We start from the raw sequence: 24,017 nt of genomic DNA, 5'->3' as shown, positions 1-24,017 counted from the left end.
AAGCTGCCAGCCTTTAGATGTCTCTGGGTTAGCACCTCTGTTCAGTCACCAAATGTTGCATGAAAAGCAGAACTATCAAAAGGAGAAAGGTGGGGTGACCTGTTTGTGCTTCTGAGAGAGGAGAAGCAGGAAGATAATGTTTGAAAGAGGCACCAGGAAGTTAATCTGTCTGAGCGTGACCTGAACATTACCCCATTTTTTTTTAGTTTCTCTATGCCATTCTCTAAAGAAAAGCCAATTATATTTCAGAAGAATAGGGGCCTCTCATGTTGTTATTCATCATGTGGCACATGAAACACCAACACTAACTCCGAAACTGAGAATTAACCTTGTCCTTTCATCACATATGGTCATCTCATCACTAGGCTGGAGACTGCTCAAAGTTGCCTGAAAGTGGCTGGGCCCCAGACAACTGAACTTTTATGCATCAGTACAAAAGCAGCAGAGAAGATGGGAAGGAAAACTTGATTGTCCCAAGGGACGCAGCGTAGTGGTTTGAGTGGTCCTGCCTAGAAAGTCACTTGTGGCTTTTATAATGAGGAACTTAAGGTTTGAATTTTCAGACTTATTAGCTGTACATTTGTTTGTTTTTTATTAACTTAATATACTATGTGCCGCATTTTCCTTGGGGTATTGAGTCAAGTGATGGATTCATCCAGTTTAGCTCTAAATGCATGGGCTCTCTTTTTCATGAAACTTTGAAGAGATTTGGGTCTCAGATTTCCAGAGTGATTTTGTTTTATGCCTGTATATTTTGGTTCAGCAGCTAATGTTTTCAGTCCTGTTTCCTTTCTGAGAATATGTGCTTCTGGCTAATGTAGAGAGGGAATGTAGATTTTGTTTGTTCTCTTTCTTGACCCATGAGAATTAGAGTTGTCTTCTTATATGAGCAGACACAGTTAAACCACTTTAGTCTACAAAAGAGTCACGGGAAGTTTCCAATCCCCTATCTCTCTGCTTCAATGGAAAGAAAAACAGGTTTTAAAACGTCTGAGAAAGATATGGCTATTAAGCTAATCCAGTATACTTCATCTAGCTGCTAAAAATCTTGACTGTTAAAAAGTGATTAAATGTAATTGCATCAGTAAAAGTGGTGTAAAAAAAACCCCTGAGTTTCATTAGAAGCTATCTTTGGGAAACCTTGATTCCTTGACTTACAAAGTTACGTATATCGTTACTGTTTTATTTTGGGAGTGCTTTGAAGGTCTCTTAAACCCAGGGTTATATAGAAGGAATAGATAAAACCCAATAGGACAGATACAGAATTCTGAAGTATTCTTCTAGGTTTCATTATGTATCTGCAGTGCATGTGGTTTATTCAAAAAGAAAATTGGGCATAAAACTGAGAAGTTAATGGATAAATTCAACCATCTTAAAGAGCTGACCAAATAATAAAGATATTCGGAAGAAAAAACCAGATGAACAAACCAGCACCTATGTGGTGGATAAAATTGTCACAAGATGGAATGGAAGGACTCCCAGTAATTTCAGTTAAAGCTATTGAATTAAATTTTTTTTTTTACATTCTTCGGTTTGAAAATGAATTTGTTCATTATTTTAAGAGCTGAAAAACAAAGTTGCCAAACTTTTTCTCGTTTTCGTATCTTTAAAGGTGTGTCATGTCCTAAACACTGCACAATATTTATAGAGAATTTAAAATTTCTCCATGCTATGCTGTCTGAAAAAGCTCTTCTGGACAGTAAGATATTTAAAAACTCATCAGTTATGGTCTAATGCAGAACACCACATGTAGTTTTATATCCTTGGAGCTGAACTGGATATTTGCACTTTTGGGTTTATTTTGTTAGATTATGAAAAATTGTGGAAACAAAACCTCTGACAGTGAAATACTGAGAATTACAAAATAATCCAATTCTTACATAGCTTTGGCACTGCCAATGTTAAATGTTACTGCAAGTATTTATTGCAAGAGCCTCAGTTACTGCAAAGACAAAAGTCCGACAGTGAGCCTTGTTTGTTTAGAGAAACCACATACTCACAGTGTGTTCCAGAGAATAATGGCACGTTTTTGTGAGTCTTCAGGAGAAGTGATAATTCTGAAGCAGGGAATGCTATTGGTAATGTTTCCGCTGGGAAACACAGTAAAAATGCATTTAGCTGTTCCCCTACATGAAATTTAAGCAAAGTTTAAGTCTCGATCATGAGTGGCCTGTGGTGGGTTGTTGAACTAAACACTGATGTGTCTTCTCCACATGGAGGCACTTTCTGCTTAAAAGTTGCTGAAGATATTCAAACCATGAAAATAGGTTGATATTTAGGGCATTTAATGAAGTATTCAAAACATGTAAGTGCATAGACACGAGGTAGACATGCACTGTGCAACAAAAAGATAGTGTGGATGATGAAAAATTAGTCCCTTCTGAATTCATTATTTCTATTCTTTGTAACTATCTGCCTCTTATTTTGAGAATCCCAGTGTGGAAAAATATTTTTATAATCTCTTTGGCATTTTTGGCCCTCATGCAATTTTGATTCATGAGTTGAAATCCTGTTTCCATGGAAATCAGCTGAATTGTTGATCAGCTTTGAATTCCTCCCGCAAACGAAGGCAACTGAGGGACATCATCTAGGCTAATTCTCTCCCTAATGTTGGTCAGAGTATTCTCCCTTTTATTCCATATGAATGGGAGTGTTTCAGTGATGACGGAAGCCAAGATTTCCAAGTGTTACTGCAATGAGTTCTCTTGTACCAAGGGCAGTGAGGGTATTTGACAGATATGTTTGAGCTGAAAGGAACTGCACGTCACCCACATAAATCCCACTGGACACAGACTTCCTCCTTCCCTCACAGACAGTGAGCGGGAGGAAAAGCCAGGTGGCCAGGACCTGTCCAAGAGAATACCAGGGGCTTTCCCCCAGATTTGTAGAAGAGAAAAGGCAAGTCAGCAACTCTGAAATGTGTGGAGAGCAGGACAGTGTTTTCTGATGCCCAGCGTTAAAGCTCGCAGGTGTGCTGCCGTCACTGCCAGGTGCGCATCTCAGGCTCTTGGGAGGGGAGCAGGGCAGTGACAGGGAGCTGTGCTGTCTCCTTGCCTGGCCTGTGGTGATCTGTTCACGAGTGTGATCCTGGTAGTGTTCTCTGGGATTCTGCCCACACGTGTGGGGTTGGTCACTGGGCAGCTCTCGACCAGTTGTCATCATCAGCTGTCCACAACTTCCTCTGCCCCGTAGCAGCACCACTAGCAAGAGGTGTAGTTTTTCTCTGATGACTTTCAGAACTGCTGAAATAAAAATAAACACTGGTTTTTAGGAAGTAGAAAAAAAAAAGTACAAAGTTTATATTATAAACTTGATAAATGGCTTGAGAGGAGGGGTTTAGATTAAACTTATTTTATTAGAATTATGAGAGGAAGTGAAACACAGAGTGCCAGCTCTCTGTTTCCTTGTCTCTACCCCATAACTGGGAGAGAGGGATGTGGTGGGAATTGGCAGGGTGGAACGAGAATTGGTGGTTTGCTTCTCTCAGGGCATCCGTTCACCAGGCCCTGGGGTAGGAGGGTGGCAGTGAAAGCAGACCCTTCCCTGTGCTGGAAATGCCAGGTGCTGGACCTCAGCAGTCCTCACATTCTGAGGGTATTTCTGGCTTTCCTAAGCTTTGATCCTGCCATTGAATCTGCGGGGGTGCAAAAATCCACCCACACAGATCCGATGTCAAAATCCTGGCCTTAATTATTTATGGTTTGGTTTGGACAAATTACTGTTCTCTCTGCAATAACCACAGTTATTACCAGAAATACAGAACAATCTAAACCATACATATATACATTATGTAGGTATGACTTTTTTTTTTTTTTTTAAGGCTGTAATTTTATTAATGAGTTTTGAGGCTTAACTGAAATTCTCATTTCTCACTCTTGCCCTGTGCTGCTTTTTACCTGGCCTGACTGGTCTGGATCTATAGCAATTAATTCTCAGAATAAAACAGCTCATAATGTTTATAACCTGAAATCCAACTTAGAACTGAAAGAACATCCAGCTTTGTACACCTGGCACCAAGATCCTAGAGGTTTGTTAAACTGCAAATGGACTTTACTAATTTCCTGCACAAAAGAGACCCCCTTTTTTAAATGTCTCTGCACTCTATTCTCGAGACTAATCCATCTCAAGTTAAATCATTTTCATCTGCATGTAAACAAAGAACGAATCTCTTACGAAAAAAATACCCAAACCTTTTAATGAAGAACAGTAAATTTCATGAAACAAAAATAGAATTAGAGTTTTAAAGCAAAATCAAACATGCCACTACAGAGCTTGGTAATGCCAGCCAGCACCGTTCTTTAATTAGAGTAAGTCAAACTTTGTGGCTTATGTGTTTCCCTAAGTCTTTTTCTTTCCTTCTTTTCACCTTACATTTTCCTAAATTTTTAATCATAAATTAATGCTGATATGTTTGCTGTCCTAATGGTTACAGATAGGCTCACAACAGTTGAATGTTGCTTTAAATTTGGATTTTTTGTTATAGAACCTTAATAGAACCATGCGAAAAAATCTACTCTCTTCAATAGTTCATAGGCAAGCCTGGTCATTTCGCTTCTTGTATGTGCTCAGTTGGAAGTCAACTGAAAATCAGCAGAAGCTTCCAGGTAATTCCTGTGCCTGCTTAGAATTATGTCAAACTGAGTTTTGTTTGAAGTTAAAAATGTGCACCTCAGCTTTCAATGAGGTGCCAACCTGGTACTCTAAAACATGTTCCTTATTATTTGGTCTTGATCTGATGGGAGAGTAGCACTAGTTCTGGTTTTCAAGTTATTGTATGTTTCTGGCTCTGAGATTTCAGTCCAGTGTGTTACGGATATGGATTGCGATCCCAGTCTCAGTGTCCAAAACACTTCCTACAGTCACGGGAAGTACATGTTTTGCACGTATTGTTATTGAGGAGAACCAAATGGCAGTAAAAGTACTCCAGAATGGAAAAAAGCGTTCTAGTGAAAGTCACATTGATGTCAGGGACCTGTCTGGAAACCACAGAACCTCACAAAGCGCAGCAGATCAGTCTTGTCAGAAACAGTTCACTTGCTTTTCAATAGAGAGTATTTGCAGTTTTAAAAAAATAAAATACAGCATTAGTATTTTTCCAGGTTATTAAACAATGCAAAAGACCTTTTCTAGTTTAGTATGATTAATTTTTATTTTCAAGTCATGGTTGTGTTTGGTACTTCCTTAAAAAAAAATGTTCTTAAGCTTTCAGAATTGCATGTTCCAGAGCTTTGGTTCTCTGCAGGTTGTGTTGGAACTGATTGTTTTCTAAGCCTGAACTAAACCTCTTGAGGGGTTTCCTCAGTCTTCTTCTGATGGAAAGCAATGATAACTTAAGTCAGAGGGTCCACTTAAGGCTTTTAAATATGAGAAACCAGTTACACAATGGGGAAGAATTTTTCCCTTAATATATGTGTATTTTTTTTCCCTGCAGAATTACCATATTCTATCATGAACTGTAAGGATGACTTTTTTTTTTTTTTTTTTAAGATTGTGAGCCAAGGTTTTAAAATTACTAGTAATTCTGGAAATAAGAGTGTCAGAGAACCAAACTTGAGGCCTTGCTGATACTCTTTTCAGAAGTTTCAAAGTGTTCAGCTCTATGCAGGAGATGCACCCCTAAGGTGTCTCAAGTTGGAATACAAAAGTCCAAACTTGTCACCTTTCAGCCTTTGAACTAATTCAATTTTTATGAGACATTGCTATGAATATATACTTAACAAGTAATACAAAGGGATAGTTTTCCACAGTAAAAAATTGTCTCTGTGTGCACATCTATTTGGGAAACTTAGGGAATGTGATAGAAACAAGAAGTGTGTTTCACCTTTCAAGCTACAACTAATCGTGGCTTTCCAAAATCTGCAGATTTTTTCTGTAGATCAGTTTTCCAGTGTCTTTTGTTGATGTCTTTCAGGTTCTGTCATCATCCAGCTAGAAAACTAATGATAAGGCATCGGAATTGCACCCTTTTAAAAGAAGAAAAGCAGGGTAGGCATCTGTAATAGTACTATAATGACACCAAATATGCACGTATGGTTTAGAATTATTTGCCTGAATCCTCATTCATTGGCACGTGGACAGTTTCTCCCATGCTTTATCTCCATGATGTTCTGCAGCACCAGTCTGGCATCAGTAGACATCCTCCCCACCAGCATTTGAAAGATTTTTCCACACCGCCATAAAATTGGACCTTGCCCCTTGACTCTGAAACCCAGCACCTGTAATAACAGAGCAGTGGCACAGTGTGCATCCCTCCTGCCTGTCTGACGGCAGAGCACTGGGGCTGGGGGCTCAGCGAGCGTGAGGTCGTGTCCCAAGGTTGTGCCTTCCTGTTTGAAAAGAGTGACTTGTAAATGTTTATCTCAGCTGGAAGTGAGCACGTGGTCTTCGTCTCTGCTCCCCAATTCCCCCTTGAGAAGCTGTGCAGTGGAACAGCTGCATATCCCCTCACATCCTCCTCTTGCTGTTAAACATTTACATCTCTCCCTTCAGTTCTTTGCCAGGTTTCCCCCTGCTCTCATTTGGGTTTCTGGTTGAAGGCTGCAGGACTGGATTTAGGGTTTCTGCTGAAAAGAGCGAGAAAGGGATCGGTCCAGCGCAGGAGGACTGTCAGTCCATGTTCAGTGCCATGTACCACGGAGTTTCTTTGTGTTCTGCCAAAATGTATTTCAGAGTAAAATGTCTTGAGGCTGGTTGGGGCTACCTCTGTAGAGAGCAGACCAAAGTATACAGTATACTGGCTTCCTTTTTGCTGGTTTTGGACAGCTAGGGCTGCTTTCCATTTCCTACAGTGTTCCAATAGAACTAAGTCACATGTGCTTGGTAATGGAGGCTTCTGAGACCTGGGGCTTCTGTAAAATGGAAAAGAGCAAAGTATTATTTATACAGTATAATATTTTGATTTGCTAATGAGCTGTGAGGTGGGTGTTATCATGAACTACTGTGCAGCAAGAAAGGTTCCTAAACATACATCAGCTTACTCCATCTCCAAATCATTGCAGATAACGCAGTGTTTAGTTTCTAATTAGACCTACGTTGTGCTAATTCTCCTGAGCAATGCAGGTGATTGCTGGAGCTGGGAGCATCCAGCATCCAGCCTCTCCGAGAGACTGATTGGCAGGATGAGCACACGCTGATTGGTGTGGCCTTGCTCCAAGGGGGAAGGAGGAAATAAAGGCACACAATCTTCAATTAGACTAATAATGATATTCTAGTCCTAAAAGGATCAGGAGAGAAACTTTTAACTGAAAATAAAAACCCAATGTATAATAGTTCACAAATGATTTATTTACTTTGGATAGTCTTTTGCACTGTTTCCTAGGAGAGGACGGACATTATTCTTTTTCCATACCTCAGTCCCCTATATTAAAAATACGGATGGTTCATTCCAAGTGCTGGTTTCTTGTGAGTTATAAGTGTAACCTTCAAGGCAAAATCTTGTGAACTGTTTCTTGATGGAACATGCCAGAGCAGCATAGGCATTTTACGCTGCTAAAATTATTTCTGGATCATTTTTGCTAGCACATTTGCTTTGTGGCCAGCTCAAGTCAGTATGTTTAGTAGTGCAGTTCCACTGTAGAAATAAAAATAGCAACATGGATTCGATATAGACAATCTCTTTGAACTAGACTGGGTTAGTGTAAGGAACTTCTCCTAACTTTAACCCTTCAGTCAGATTCTAAACATTGTTTGGCTTTTTCAAATCATCATCACTGCATTCAGCACTAACAAAGGCTGTGCCAGTGGCTCTTGGAAGTCATTCATGCAGCATTTGATTTTTTTCACGGCCTTTAAAGACTTTTTTTCTTTCAGCCATCTGAAGTCCCATGTGAGGCTGAGCTATCCCTTTGCTTTAGGGGCTGGAGCCCCTTGTAGGTGTGTTAAAGGAAAGGGGCTGGCTAAGGAGTGGCATTTTCTCAGGATGATCAAGCTGTGGCTCGATGCAAGTCCCATCTGCCCTCTCCACATGCAGCGTTTGAGGCCCTTCCTGGAATAAACTCCTCGGGGATTTACCTGCGTGAGGTTGCTGGTACGGGGTCACTGGAAAGGCAGATGGGACACAGGATGGCAAACTTGGACCAGTTGCATTTGGCAGAGAACAGATCTATGGAGTAGCACAGTCACTGTATGGGGCAGAATTTCTATTTAAATGGTATTCCTTGATCCCCAGTCTGGTACAAATAGCAGTGGTACCATGCAGCTGTTGGATTTTCAGAATTGCCAGGTGGGCTCACAGGCTGCAAAGGGGGTGTTTGTGCAGATCATGATACACATAAAGGTATTTGCTTCTGTCTGTGTGCTTCAGCCTGCCAGTAATACTTTTTTGCAGGCTATGTGAATCAAGGTTGGATTTTGCTTTGTCAGTTGACGTCGAGGTGAATTAAGTCAGCCTTGAAAGCCTCAACCATATCCCAGGTAATAAAACTTAATCATGAAGTAAGAACCATAAATTTGTCTTCTGCTTGAGAAAGGAGGAGCTAAGGTAACCCAAACTTCCATTTACTTCCCCTCTGATCCTTTTTCCATTTTGTCTATCAGAAACTGCAAAAGGAAGGGTTTGGACCTTGTGAGAGCATTAGAAAACTTGATAAAAAATCATGTGGCACAACCACTCGCTTGATCCAACTATGGGCAACATGTTTTAACTCTGTGATAAAGTGCCAAGTGCTCACAATTTGTAACCCTGAGTAGAGGTGTGCCTGCTGCAGATCCATGGTGCAGATAGGTCATTTGCTCATATTTCAGTTGCTGTGTTTTTCCAGTTTCTCTTTCACTACTGCTCTGTTAAAGAATTGCAGCTGCCTGGAAGGCTACAGGCATTGAAAGGGCTACAGCATTAAAAAGAGAAGTTTGGGGTCCATTTTCTTAGTTTTTTTGTATGCCAAGTGCAGTATTTTATGCTGCCCAAGGAAAAGGATATTGTTTGCCACACTTTAAAATAACACAAAAGCCGTTCCAGCTCTCCTTGAAGCCAGTGACAAGATTTCAGTGGGAATTTGCAGAAGACCTGTGATGCAGTTTCTGTCAGAGCAGAAGAAAGCTGTGACTTCATGGTACCAAGCAAATGTAAAATGAATGAATTTCGTGACGTACCATTTGCACAATTCAGAGAGAAACTGCTTTGAATTTGGAGGAAGCGTCCTGTAAAGCTGATACTCAGGCACTCACACTTTGTGCAGAGAAAGAAGTGTGTGACTGCACTCAGACCTGCTACTGTTTTGCTGGAGTGTGTATTAGAGCACAGGGAAGGAGGGAGCACCTTGTCTGGGGTGTTTCCTTCAGTTCGGAAGGTGAAGTGTCCAGCTACTGTTTGGATGTGTAATAATAATTACCAGGAAATTTCAAAGTCCAAATATTTGTGTCAGTGAACTAAAGCATCCTAAATATGTCTTGTGCAAAGCAGAGGTTGAAATGGAAGAACCCCAAGGAAAACATCTCTCTCTTTAAAGTGGGTTTTCCCTAGGGTTTCCCTGCCACGAGGCAGCTGGAGTTTGGCTGCCCCTGTTCTCTGTGCACTTGCTGCTCCTTGTGCCTGTGCCAGCCCTGTAAAAATGAACCCAAGAGTGAACCTGTGGCATCACTGGGGCTTGTGTGAAGGGAAGTGTGTGGAGAAATGTACCTTCCAGACACCCACATCAGCAGCATGGCAGGAAAAAGAAATGTCTCATGTTCTCTCCACATGAGATCAGGCTTAAAATTCTCCAGAACAATGAGGCTTCTCTGTATCTGTGAAGAGCCCTGGGGCCTTGTGAGGCATTCTTGCACTTCTCAGCTTATTCGTGTTGCACCTTGATAGAGATAAGACTAATTATTAGATCCTCAGCTTTAGACTCCCTGCAGTTACTCAGTGCACAGAGTTTACTTTATCTATCATTTTCTACTCTACAGTTTACTTTAGGGAGATTGTATTCTTGCTGCTACTGGAAGAATTTGGCTACCAGCAAAGGACATGGTTTTGAACTCCATGGGATGTTACTGATGTTTAAATCATCCTGTATCTTCCAAATAGTGGCCACTCCATCACTTTTCACAGTATACCTTGCCTTAAGATTGAAAAATGATTAGTGATTTTGAGTGATCAGCTTCAGCAATCTTCAGAGGGACCCAAAATCTTCAGAAATTGCTGTTATGGAAGATTGCATCTTCTAAAATCACATTTCCCTGAGTTTTTAAAATGTAAGGCTTGCATCAATATTCATAAGAGACCCAAGCTCAGCACTACTTAATTAAAGAATACCTTTATGGAAAGTACTTTACATGCACAGTAGATGCATTTTATAACCTGTTTGAAATGAATGTGTAGAGCCTGATGTTAGCAAAAAGGTGAAAGTTACCAAACAGAAGCATTTGAAACTGGGGATGAGCATGTTGGTCTCCTGTTCCTGGCACTGAATTTCCTTGTTCATGGTGTGAAGGATCAATACTGAAGAACTAAAGTACACTTTGGACATTCTGTAGTGTTTATGTTCTCTCCAGATCTGTGTGAAGTTGGAATATTTGTGCACTTATGTTGATTTACCTCCACGTTAATGTCCGTGAACTGACTCTTCCACAAAGGTAGAACACACATTTTCTTGCTGACCTGGAGAGAAAATGATTCTCTGGTGTTTATTCTGATGAATTTAAAGATATTTCACACATATTTCCCCAAATTCTCTGCTTGTATGTGCTGGCACAGCATCACTCTACTCAAAGCAAGCATTTACCAGTTTATGAGACAGGTGCTTTGGCTTTGGTGAACTACAAATGGTTTGTTCTCAGTTCCTGAGTAATCAAGAGAGGGAAAGTTTTCATAAGGTTTGGCGTGTAGCTGTCCTATAAGGTGTACGCTCTGGGTGAGGTGTGTGTATATCCTAAAGGAGATGTACTGGAGCTAATGTGCTCTTCTGGTTCAGCTGAAGAAGGGGAGGAGGAAAGGGGTTGGCAAAGAAGGAAAGCTGGGAGCACTGCCAATAGTCTTGAGGGCAGTTCAGGTCAGAAAGTTCAAAACCACTGCTTAAAGGAACAGTGCAAATATTTTCCATCCTTTCCTGTGAAATGACATGGTTTATTTGCTGTTGCTTGTTCATCTGCTCTGTGTGGTATGTCACATTTATCAGTAAAACAGACTGTAGGGGGTAAGAGTTCTATGTTTATTTTATGATGTTTTGACTTTTGCTGTGTTTATTCTGTGTTTTCTGACTAAATTCACACTCAGATAGCTTTTTCTTCTGCTGTTGCAGCACATCTGTCTCAGACTGCTCTTAAAAAAGGTGAAGTAGTAATCTGGCAAAACGAACTCAAAACACACAAGGAGGAGTCATAGGAGACTAATCTGCAAGGTATTGAGGTATTTGCACTTTCATATCCTACACCAGCAGTTGGTGCACATGTGGTGTGCCCTGTGGTTCCTGCACTGCAAGGAAAATGGTCTTGTTAAGTCACACAGAGTGATGAGAAAATTCTGAAAATAAATGAGAAATCAGGTGAAGGTTGAAAGTTATTTAGAATGCCCCCTGCAACTTAAAGAGGGAGCCAGGTTTGAAAAGGTATTGTGGCAGAGTTGTAGCTCCAAGTTCAACACACGTTGGTGCTGCTGAATGTTCCATCCCATGTGCTACTCCCCAGAGCACCGATGGCCATCTGAGGAGTGGTGGACACGCACTGGAGCAAAGGGAACAGTTTCTCTTCTGCTGATGAGCTAAGGCACTACAAAACTCCCAGTGACCTCAAGAATTAGATCCTCTGTTAGGCTTACAGTGAGGGCATTTTAGTTCCCAGGGATGCCAGGACATCCCATGTACTATTTGCCAGGCCTCAAGAATTTTCAAGAGCTTTAAGTTGTGTGTACGTCCTGTATACAGCTGAGGAAAGACCAGGCATTTACAGTTCTTCCCAGTGCCAAAGACTTTCTAGTTGGACAGCAAGAACAATAGATTATAGAGAAATAGATTTTTGGTTTAGGAGTGCATACAGGAAAACGTAGGAAGGCCTGCTAAGCCTGTGTTCTGTGTCTCTGGAGGAAGGAGAACACTTGTGGGATAATTCCCTTTCCGTACTTCTCGTGAGCGGATGGTGACAGACTTGCTGTGGATGTGCAAAGGGACAACTTAGCAGCAGCAAGTGATTCCATACATGTCTATATGACGATATAGAAGTGGAGGTTGGCTGTACACAGCTTGGTCCCCTTGCAGCTGATCAACTGGAGAAGCAAGTGGGCTGCTGAGGAGCATAAAGGTGAGAGTTGTGCTTGCAGAGTGCCTCAGTCAGTAGCACGGGGCAGAGAAAAACTTTTACTGGGACAGTCGTTGCAATCTTATGTTATCTCATTGCAAGGATTAAACTGTTGCAATTAACACTGCAAACTGTTGTTCCATAAGTTAGGTATTTTAAACAAAGCCACAAAAGGTACTTCCTAAGGGTTTATATTTCACAGCTATGTCTCTGATGTGAAAAATCGCTCTCCTTAAATGTTACACCATATGTGACTGGCTGAAAAGCAAATATGAGTAAACAGCAAAGTCACTCTGAATATTATTTTAATTCCTAAACTGCACAGTATATCAACTTCCAGATATTTATTCAAGTTGATATTTTATTATATGTGCATTCCTGTGGTTTTGGCAGTGTGCTCATAGATAGTGTTGATGTACTCTTTCAGATTCTGCTACCGAAGTGCTTCCGTGACTTCATGCAGTTTGCTTCATCTGAGTGAACCTCAGATAAGCCATATACAAAATTGGTATTAAATCCCAGAGCGCCAGGTTTTGCTGCACATAATGCAGATGTAACATGTGGGACCAGCAAATGATGACGTAGCATTATTAGTTCTTTTCCTTTCAGTGTTTTGTCTTCACTGGCTTTTTTTTTTTTTTTTTTTTTTTCCCCAGCATTGGACCTCCAGTGCAAGTAGTTGCTCACAGTAATATTCCAAAAGTAAAGTCAGTGGTGAAAATTCTTGTTTTCCTTCTAAGTGTTTTTGAATCTTGGGTCAGATTGTTGGCCTTCAGAAACATCCTCAGTCTCACTTTGGAGCTACAGTGTTCTTTGGAAGAACAGGAAATTGCTGTCAGAACCTCCTAATGTAAATTTAGGACGAGTTTCTGTTCAACTTCAAGTGATACTGTTTTCCTGTAAGAAGATTAATTGTATCTAAAGAATTTACACTTCCAAGCCTTTTGAAAATAAGTACACTCCAGATTAAGAAGTGGTTTTCTACTTATGTAGTTCCTTCAGAAGAGTTAACACTCAAGGAGAGGAGAAATGAGCCTTGTGTGAATTTTATTGACAATAGATAGAAAGAATAGTGCCTGAGAACATTCTATAAACTGAAATTATGGACTAATTCTGTACACAAAGGTGGTGGTCAAACAAACATCCTGTATTTTAGATACGAGTTACTTGACCTTACTTAATGTTCTAAAAGCTCATTGTTATGGGGAAGATAGACTTTGCTTTGAATTTCAGGTTGGGATCAGTCCTCAAAATAAGAAAACTCTAAAAGTCAAATTTTCCTCTTAGAAATTTCAGGCTATATGTGGTTTGAGTAACTGTGAGTAACAAGCTATTTTAGAAAAGAAGGTTTTTTTCCTTGCAAACCTTTCATGTTTCTAATACTACCCTGATACACTATTTTCTAAATAAATTACAGTTGTAATTTACGAAGTTGCTTAGAAGTGTTACTGTATTTGAGATGCAGATTTTAATTTGGCTTGGTTTTCATAGAGTAATTCCATTTCACAAATTTTGTTTAACTTTGGGACTTGAAAAACTTGAAATCAGTATATTATCACAGCTAGTATTTCTAGAAGATGATGGCATTTTAAAAGGAACTTTTCCTAATTAAAAAAAATTTGCAAAACTCTCAGAATCATGGTCCTTGTATTCCAAAACGGTCTGCATTGAGCATAGGAAGAATTAGTATCAAAAACCTAATAGAGAATGTGATGGTTACTGGGTCTGGTAACCAAGGCAATGGCTCCAGAAAGTGCAGGAGTGTTGGTTCCTTGATTTGAACATTGATTCTGCCCTGAGTGGTGACTGGGATGTCTGGTTAAGTTGATGGTGAAGTCTGAATGCCTTTGTTTCGAAACCACAGCTTTGCACCTATTACACAGCCCAGGTGTGAGCAGTTCCTGATGCAAAATGAACAGTGGTGGTTATTTGAGTGTCAGCTGTAAAATCCAAGTGCAATGAAGACACTGAAAAGGAATTTAAAAAATTAATGACAGCCTTCACTTTAGAAGTTCCTGAACTTGTGTTCTGTAAGTTTAGTTTCCTTGATAATGTTCAAAAATATGAACTGGGGTTTTTTTTCCCGTTTTTTTTGTTTTTTCTTCTTTTTCTTTTTTCAGGAGACAGGGCAGGGCATTCATGGGACCTAAGTTGCGTATATTGAACAGTAATGTGGAGAGGGAAGAGGGTTTCAGATGTGAATTAAGTCTGAGTTGTAGTGACTCATAACTGACAACAAAACACCCAAGGAGAGACATGAGACGCGATGAGATGAAATGAGACAAGCCATGAAAGAAGGGACAGATTTATGAGTTATTGGCCTACAGATGGAATGAGAAGATACATGAGTGGAGAATGAGATCATCACTCAGAGCTGTGCTAGGAGAAAGGAGGAGGCTCACAGGACGCATCCTAGTAGCCTCTTGGGGATAGTAGGAAAGTTGATTTAAGCCACAGGAAAATCAGTATTAGTATGATATGAAGATGGATTAAATCCCAAACCTCAGAGGGGCCTGATTTTTCTCCCCCTGCACTTCATAACACAAAGAAACAACAGTTAGGACAACCCTGAAACTCCAACAGTATGTGGAGACTTCGCTCCATGATGGTAATCCCACCTAGCTAAAATCACATCGGCATGCTTTCAATTTTGGTAATGCAAGGCAGTTTTCAGCAGTTTAAAAAATTTGCTGCATTGCTTAAAATAAAGACAGGAGGCAGAATTTTCACCTTCAATCTAAACAATACAGCAGTTTTCTGAAAATGTTAAAACTTGGCTCTCATCCCTGAAGCTGAAAGAACGTTTTCAGGTAACTGCATCCTCTGTACTATGCTGCAACCAAGGCATCACTTACGGATTATAAGTGGTGGAATTGATTGCCAAGTCTCTTTTGGTGAAATTTCGGTTGGCAAAATTATAATCCATCTCAAGATTCAATATCTTAAAATTTCTACCTAAATGATGAAAATAAGCCCTTCGCTGCTCACAAAGCACATACAGATCTGTGAAATTTGTGTTACTGTAGTTGCAGCCCCTGCCACTTCTCTAATTTTATTCTCATATCCTGTACAGAGAGATTAGGAGGATCTGCTTGGAGAAATGCACAGGAGTCTGTTGGTTAGCCAGGTCTGCAGAATCAACTGGCAGCCTCATGAGAAAAACTTTTCTGGTGGAGTTTCTTCTTATATCTGATTCTGACAGTAATAGATAGGAATCGGGAAGAAGTATGGAAGTGTTTCTCACACATTCAATCATTTTCGCTCTGTGGCTTAACTTAGGGGTCATCTGTGCGAGTGGTCAGATTGAATTGAAAGTCATTAAACTTGATAACTGACTGGTAGAACTGGAGGTAATCAATAGAGCGGTTTTGATTTGGCCAAGCCTCCGTGTGCAACATTTTACATTTGGTTCAGCTCTTGCTGCAAACGAGGAGTCGCAGCTTGCTTTGGGAAGGGCTGGGACCCGTGAGTGTGAGGGCAGCGTGGGACTGAGCCCCACAGTGGGTGGGTCTGCGGCAACTCCCGTCCGTTCCCACACACCTGGGGAGAGGTGTGTGAGAGAACAGGGAATGGGATACTCTTGGTGTCCCCCCGAGGCACACACAGCCAGGCTCGGTGTCCTTCCCCCCCTGGGAGCTGAGGGGTCTCTCTCTGTCCCCGGGCCCGGCAGGCCCCGAGCGGCCCCTCAGCCCCTCAGAGCAGTCCCAGCACAGCGCGCACTCCTGAGGAGCCACACTGCCCTTTTGTTTGCTTTGGAACAGCCTCATGCTGCTTGGAGACGGAAGGGTGCTTTATGGAATCTGACAGCTAAGCTGGAAAAGGATTATTGAGGTTGTACTTCTGAAATATCATTCATTTTTTGATGTTAGATTAGTGTGTTAGGTAGAGCATGGTTAAGTATTGCAGGACCAGGCCGCACTGTGTAAATGAAATAACTACCAATCTAAAAGGTCTGTGCTTCTAGAGAAATTGAGTCTTTGCAGCCATATCAGTTATAAGTGTGGGCGTATTTGGTAACAGCAGAAAAACTCCTGATGGGTTCCAGTTCCTGAAGCATTTAAGCGTGTATTTAACTCCACTGCACATTTCAGACTCAGTATGTGCTGGGGTTCTGAGTTTGGAGTTGCTCTAGAAGTAACTCTGTTTCTAAAATGTAATGCTGCTGGAACACTTACAGTGGAGGTTTTTTATTTGCTTGAAAAACACCATATGCTTTTGACTTTGCCGTTCTGTGTTGGATATTGTTCATTTTGGGTAGAGCACCAATTCTAATTGGGAACTTACTGTGTCTGGTATTTTTCAGCTTTCCAGGGATAAGAGGGATGAATCGTAGACAAAAGTGGGAAGAGAGAGTAGGTGCATGAAAAACCCTGACATCTAAAGAAAATAGAAAGTCCACAAATAGTCAGTCTGTTAAATATTGAGACACCATATTGATCTCCGTAGGATAGGCTAATAAAAAGTGCTACTTAAATAGACAAAGGAGGTTGGAAAGACTCTAAGAGTTAAATTGTCAAATTTTCCACCTTCCAAGACTTTGATGGTGCCTTTTCTTTCCTGGTAAAACTAGTATTCTATAACCACACTTGTGGTTAAGGAGTTGGGACGTTGCCAGATCACAGTGTGTGCTTAAGGTGAGGCCATTCTTAAACTCTTTCGGGCATAACAGTAGGACAGGAATCGTGTTCTAGAGATCCCAGGTTGCCTCTGCCTGCAGGTCCTGAGATGGAAGGAGCGAGCAGATTTCTCTGTCCCACAGAATGGGAACAGCCCAGAGCTGGAACTTAGTAACTTACAGTGGTCTGAACTGCTCTTTGTTCTCAGACACGGTTTCCCCTTTGTAGCATCTTCTATGAAATAAAAACACACTGAGAGCTTCAAATGGAAAACAGGAAAGAGAAAAGTATTAAAATAACTATTTACTCACCAAGTTTTGTAGACTGATAAGACTATTCCTGCAAAACCAGATGACCAGTCAAACAAACATGATCATGATACTGAGAGACTGATTTTAACTCAATCACTGTAGAGTCTTGCTGCTTGTGGAAGTTTTCCCTTACTAGATTTCATTTTGAGAAGGTTTCTTAATGCAAACAGACTTTGCACATTTTAGTCCCCTGAAACTGAATTATCTTAAATGACAAATCTTATTTTTGGCAAAATATTATAGTAAATATGCTGTATAACATTGCATTGCATAACAGTGGTATTCCTAAATGAGTCTTATAGTAGAGTTGCAGGTTAAAATTCAAGACAAGCTCTGTGTAGTACAGTATTTGATCCACGTATATCCTAATTTCCTTAAGGAAAGATAAACCTTGGGAGAAGACAAATGCACCTTTTTTTTTCTAATATGACATAATGGGAAACTGAAGGATTAGGGTCACTATGTCAAAAATTGTGAAGTCCTATTTGAACTGCAGGACAGGAGGCTGGACTTTGAAAAATGCTCAGCTCTATTGGCCCTGAGCTGTTCCAAGTACCTGAAGCTGAGGACTGGAGCAGGAAGTAGCTGATGCTGTGCTCGCTTGAAAATATCACATAATAGTGTCGCTAGCAATGGAACACAGAAAAGCTATTTGGAAAATCTGTGTCAGTGCTGGAAACAAACCTGGATGCTTGCATATAACCCAGTGTCAAACAACACAAGTTTCTGAGCTTTCGTGAGTTTTCTTAATAGGCGGACAGTAAAGGAGAAGTGTTGAGTGTATACGCAGGGTTTGGACTGATACAGAAGTGTCTTAGTACAGAATACTGGAGTAATTCTGTCTGCTCCTTTTCGTTGTTGAAGCCGTTTGCTGCATTTCAGACAGGTTAAAATGGAGTGTTTTTCTGGCTCTTGGGACTGACATTCAGCTTGCCTATTATGTCTCATTAAAGGCTCTGTCAGGTTTGAAAATCAGAAATGTTCAAATAAAAATAGTGTCTGGAGAGGGAGGCACAATATGGTTTCGTTTTCCAGCCTGTTGATAAGTGAAGAGTGGGAGGGGAGGGGCAGTTTACTACAGGACCAGGGGGGCTACTTTAGTCCCTTCTTTAACTGAAAAGGGGGAAAAGTGTTTATTTGTTAGGGAACAGCCTATGTTTGTATGCACACAAAATACTGATTGATTTGCCGATGTTACTGACAGACAGGTGTGCATTTCACACCCTTGGATGAGAATTTGCAGTGATTCTGTTTCCCTCTGTGGAGGTAATTAAGCCACACGACAGCTGTCTGGCAAACATTGGCTCTCCACTGCCTGGTCCCAGGAGAACAGAGGCAAGGCAGGAGTGATGTGACCAAGAGACCGGCAGGGTGGGTGAGAATCAAATCTGAACCAAGCCCTTCATGGTAAAGTGAGGTACGTTGTGGCTGAGAAGGATGGACTCTACGGGGTTATACTTGCAATACCTCATACAACTGCTACACAAATCATGGAATCCTCTAAGTTGGAAAAGGCCTCTAGGATCATCAAGTCCAGTGTCAAATGCAGAAGACAAAGTAATTTTATGTGTCAAGACAAAAGATAGGGATGTGCTAAATGCTCCACAAACACATAATAAGAGGAATTCTCTTTGTGCTCCTGCTCAGTCTGTCTAAAAAAGAAGGAAGTCTTCTCTACATTTCTTTAAAACCATAAAGCAAGGTAAGCTCTGCCCCAGCTGAGCAAGATTTAGGCATGTGTCTTGATTTTCTTCTTGAATCTTCAAGGCCATATATAGAGGACACCTTTCAAGTAATGCCATTTCTCAAAATATGATGTACGTTGCATTGTTTCACAGAATCATTTAGGTTAGAGGCACAAGCTCCTAAAACCATACGGTTTGTACAGTATCCTTCTGATCTATAAATAAGCAGTCTATGACCTTTGTTCTCTAGAAGCCTGGTAAAGACCCTGGCAGCACATCACACAATATCTTAATATAACTTCCCAGCTATTTGTGGGAGTCTGCCTCTGTGTCACCGAGAAATGGAGCTGGAGGTGACAGTTCAGGTTCTGCCGCCTCCATCCGGAAGCCATTTCGATCCTGCAGACCGTTCTGTATCTTACTGGGCATTTATAGCCTAGGGAATCATTTCCAGTTGAAAATAGTCCTGGGCACAGTGCAGATGGACATAGAGTGCAGGCAAAGGTACAGCTCTGTTACTGCATTAAGGTACTGAGATTAAATGTATGTTTACCAGGTTTCTGTTTCAGTGAAAATGATAATAATGAATGTGATTAGGTACAGTTCAGTAAAGATGCAATTTAGAATGTTAAATTATTTATGTGAGCTCTAAAATGCCACTCTAAGTAGCTGTTATATTAAAATTTCATATTCCTTCTTAATGTCAGTGACTTCATTTTGATTACTGAAAATATTTTGCAGTTGTTTTTCATTTTCCTCATTTTTCTCTCCTTAGATGAACTAACTGACAATTTCAATGAATTTGTTCTTAGAACCTACGATACTTAAACTTCTATATGCTTTGGTAATTAAAATGAAAAGCAAAATAAAATTTAAAAGTGTAAAATTCAGGCATAGTGTTTCCACAGAGCCAGAATGTTTTCAGTTTTCTTACATGTCACACTATTCTGGAGCAGGGTATTAATACTGGAAGCAAGTATATGTTCAACTATAGAAAGGCTTTTTAAAGCCTCCAGTAAGGAGGATGACTCCTCTAGGGACACTTGCTGAAATAATATTTGTTAGAGTGCATGTGGTAAAGCAGCGCTTGATTCAAGAAGTCTAGAAAATGCAGTGATACTTGAGATAAAAGTGGTATATTCCACTAGCAAAGATTGTGATCTTTTTGTAAAAAAGAAATGCTATTCATTTTAGACAGAACTTGTGATTTTTAGGGTTATACCTGCATTTATGGTATGTATTAGTACGTCATTTAGTTTACATGTTTCGTTTACATCCTTGTAGCTCTGCAGATCTCTCAGTGTCTTGTAAGTGTCTACTCAGAGGATATTTTATCAATGATTGCACAAAGGAAATTGAAACTAAAGACTTCCTCTTAGACTTTGTGGTTCATCCGCTGTTCTGCTCTTGAAATAATGAATGCTCAGTGCAAAACTGCAAATGGAAAACAAGCTGACGTTGAAAGGGAAATTCAGGTGTGCTTTATGGATCGTTTGCTTTTCTTGCTTCCTTTTGATTGCACAAGCACTGTGTTTTGGGGAGAGCGAGAGAAAGTTCTAAGGGCAACTGTCAGAACCAGGACAGAGATTTGGTTTAGTCACTGATCTCCATGCAAATGAGTTTCTCTTGTCTTTCCTCCTTTCCTGCTGCTCAAGGTAAAAATGGTTTTTGGAGTTCCAGAGTTTGTGGTCCCAGTTACGTGGGTACATGTTGAGAGAATTAGTAGTGCCAGTGGAACTCAGGGTTGATAAATGCTACTGTTATTTTACAATTAGGTATTAAACGTTACCTGTATCACCCTCTCAGGACAACACACTGCACTTCCAGGGAAGAAACACATAACATGACATGAAGGAAATGAGAACTTGTTTAAATAGAATGTCTCCATGATAGTCAAGGGAGAGATTAACTGGAATTCAGCTGAAGTCTTTTGTAGGTACACGCACTAGTGAAGAACTAACAAAATGGGAGAGCAAAGGGATGTGCTTAGCTTGCTGCTTTCCTCTTCAGTAAAGTCTGGTGCATCGTTTCTAGTGTCATTGAAATATTGAGCCCTCTTTTGGTTTGCTTTTAGTTTATGGAAAAAAAATAATTCAAGGCTTCTTTTGTTTTTTTCTGCTGTTGTTGGACAGGTTTTCTTTCAGCAATGTCAAACCAGTTGACTTATGAGAGGAAACAGTGATAAATAAACAAAACCAGAAAGGCTGTTTCTGTGTTTGCTCCCCACTAACTTTTTAGTGTTCTGATATGCTCAGTGATTATTTATAACTGTATGAAAACTGCGTCTGTCTGCGTGAGTATGAGGAGACACGCCTGGTTTAGTTGTGCATATGAAGAAAGGGAACTGCGTAAAATATTTTTCATTCCTCTGTTAATTCTTGATTGAAATCCATTGAAGACTGTTATTCTTTTGCTGGTAATGCATAGACAAAGGAGCAGACTGTCACCAAAGACAATTCCTTAATTCATATTTCAGAGGATAGAAATGTGGAACATATTATTTATTTTATGGATACGTATGTGCATAGTTAAATGTGTGTCAGTTATAACGGACCAAGGAAAGTGGAAAGGAATCCTTAGTGCAAAGATGGCATGGGAAGGAGAGAACCAGGACGGAGTTGACTTTGAGATTTGAGGAAAAGGAAGGGACTGTACGTGCAGAGGATCAGGCTTCTATTGGGTCTCGGTACTGGTGGCATAAAACTTTAATTTCCTTACAGAAGCAGAGCAGTTTGAAGTGATAGGTTTGATGGTGGGAGTATTGATATTCTTTTTAATTTATTATTTATAATTTAAGAAGTTGTTATTTATTGTATTTTATTTTATTTTACCTTGTCTTTTAAAGCTAGTATTTGCTATTTAAAATAATGGAGTGAGATTTGGAATACAGATCTACACAAATATGTACATAACCATTGTAGAAAAAAATGTATCGAGAGAAGAAAATAGATTAGGTTAGTTCAATTTGACGTTGTGTGTGTAAGAAGACTTAGGAACCTAATCTGTACTGATGGCAAGAAAAATAATTTTGGGGAGGGAAATGTTATGACCCGCCCCTGAAGGTGAGGATAACTGAGATCCCATGGGGCAGGTGAGAGTGAAAAGACACTGAATGACCAGTGTTTTCATATATATTTGTGTATATTTATATATATGTATACATATATATATGGCAGGTTTATTTTAGAACAATTTGGTTGCAGTGGAAAGGTGTGTAGCTGTTTTGGTTATTATCTGTAGAAATACAGGAATATAAAAGTATAAAGATACTGCTTCAGGAAAAGTATAAGGAAAAGGCAGAAGGTGGAAGAAAGGATAAGCTGGCTGAGGCACACACACATCTTGTTGTGTGATTCTTTCATTCATCTGTGAGTTCTCAATGCAGTGCTTTGAGGAATACCAACTGTTGTGCCTGCTCAGTACCTGAAAGCTGCATCATAAATTATACCTGAGAACTCATCCTCTTGGTTTGCTCCCTTTGACTTGAAGGATAGAAACGGGCGAATTTTGAATGATTTTAATATATTATAAACTATATCAGAATATGTTTTTTCTGGTGTTTTGGTGAATAATTGGACCAGCTACTATTTAAGAGTATCTTATTAATACTACTGCAAGCCATTAGGAATGCTGGAATATAAGGGAACTTATGTTTTTTTGCTCTGTTGTTGACGAATTTTAGAATTCTTTAGGTTGGAAAAGACCTCTAAGATCATGAAGTGGAACTGTTAACCAAATACTCCTCAGACCACCACTAGAACACATCCTCAAGTACCACATCTGCAGATCTTTTAAATCCTTCCAGAGATGGTGACTCCACCACTGCCCTGGGCAGCCTGTTCCAATGCTTGACAATCCTTTTAGTGAAGCAGTTGTTCCTTACATCCAACCTGAACCTCCCCTGGCACAGCTCGAGGCCATTTGCTCTTGTCCTGTCGCTTCTTGCTTGGGAGAAAAGACCAACTCCCACCATCTGACTACCAAAGCCCCATCAGAACTCCTTTAGAAGGAGCTCTGCCTTGGGCGAGGTGAGGGAATATGTGAAGAGCACAGCAGCTGCTGTTGGCTGGAATGTGTTAAGAAGCTGGTACTTTCTTACTGACATGGCAGGCCCATCTCTACTCTGAGTCAGTGCTTCATGAAGCTTTAAAAGCAATAAAGCACAATTCACATTCCATCATGGGTGTGCTTTTCCTTCTGAATTGGAAGATATTTTGCCAGTGACAATTTGCAGCCTTTTTCAGGTATTGGATACTTGTGATATCAGACCTGAGGGTGACAGAAAAGTCAAGGCTTATAATATGTGTCCTGCTTAATAAGAGCAATTCTAGTTTCTTGAAGCTAAAACTACCTTCTGAACAACTTTCTAGCAGAGGAAGATGGTGTATTTTTGCTTTTGTTGCTGGGATGTTTGCAGTAATTACAGATATATTATTACATCCACAATGACACTTTGCAGATTTTTGTAATCTCAAATTCACTGCATAACTCTGCTATAGCTTTGAACAGTCCTGAGGGGTAATTTGGAATTGTTGCCAGATAACAAATCATAGTGTAATAAACCTGAAGTTTGATAGTCCTTGTGTTCATTGATGTGTGGAGAATAAAAGTAATTCTGAACAAAATTTTGTTCTTTATTTCAGATTCACTAATAACATGGAAACCAGAGTGTTAACCACTGGCTGTTCCAGATATGATGTCAAAGCCAACAAGGAGTCTGGAAGTAGTGTAACTCAAAAAAAGAAGTGTTTTGGTAAGTCACCTAATATGCATTAAAAAGTTGAGAGAATGATTTTTTTTTTTTTTTTTTGCTTTGTAACTCAAATGTGCTTTTAAGAAATGTGCTTTTTTTTTTTTTTGCTAAAAACACAGTAGGCTGTTCACATTTTGGGATGTGTTTATTCCTTCAGAAGGCTAGTAGACCAAAACCACTCCCTCCCTTCAGGTGTGCTCAGTTAGAACACCCCACCACAGCCCAAACTCGTGGCAACCTCCACAGTCCCTCAACGTGGCATTCTGGCTTTGGTCAAGAGTGACACAGTGCTCTTCCTATCTATGCAACTTCCACTTTCTTTCAGAGTTAATTATTCACATCTTTCTTGGTAAGCCTCAGCATCAAGCTGAGCATCACCTTCATGTTCAGACTCCACTGAAACAGACTCATCAGTTTGAGGAGTCTGGCATTGCTTTCCGTA

General features: G+C 40.2%; 1 long non-coding RNA gene across 2 annotated transcripts in view; it reads left to right on the top strand.

Annotated features, from left to right (window-relative positions):
* The window catches only part of LOC114066985, a 29,768-nt gene extending 6,199 nt beyond the window's left edge, over window positions 1-23,569 (top strand). The window contains exons 2-3 of one of the 2 annotated variants that reach the window (XR_003573286.1): window positions 11,220-11,326; window positions 23,466-23,569. This is a non-coding gene — a long non-coding RNA (uncharacterized LOC114066985). Of the gene's footprint in view, window positions 1-11,219; window positions 11,327-11,998; window positions 12,122-23,465 lie in introns of those variants that run through there. The other variant, XR_003573287.1, reaches the window with a different exon arrangement.
* The last annotated feature ends 448 nt before the right edge of the window (window positions 23,570-24,017 follow it).

This window comes from Empidonax traillii, unplaced genomic scaffold (assembly GCF_003031625.1).
Source record: "Empidonax traillii isolate 1590-97213 ecotype Southwest subspecies unplaced genomic scaffold, ASM303162v1 scaffold842:size270541, whole genome shotgun sequence".
Classification (NCBI taxonomy): Eukaryota; Metazoa; Chordata; class Aves; order Passeriformes; family Tyrannidae; genus Empidonax; species Empidonax traillii.
This window is presented reverse-complemented; position numbering and strand designations above follow the sequence as displayed.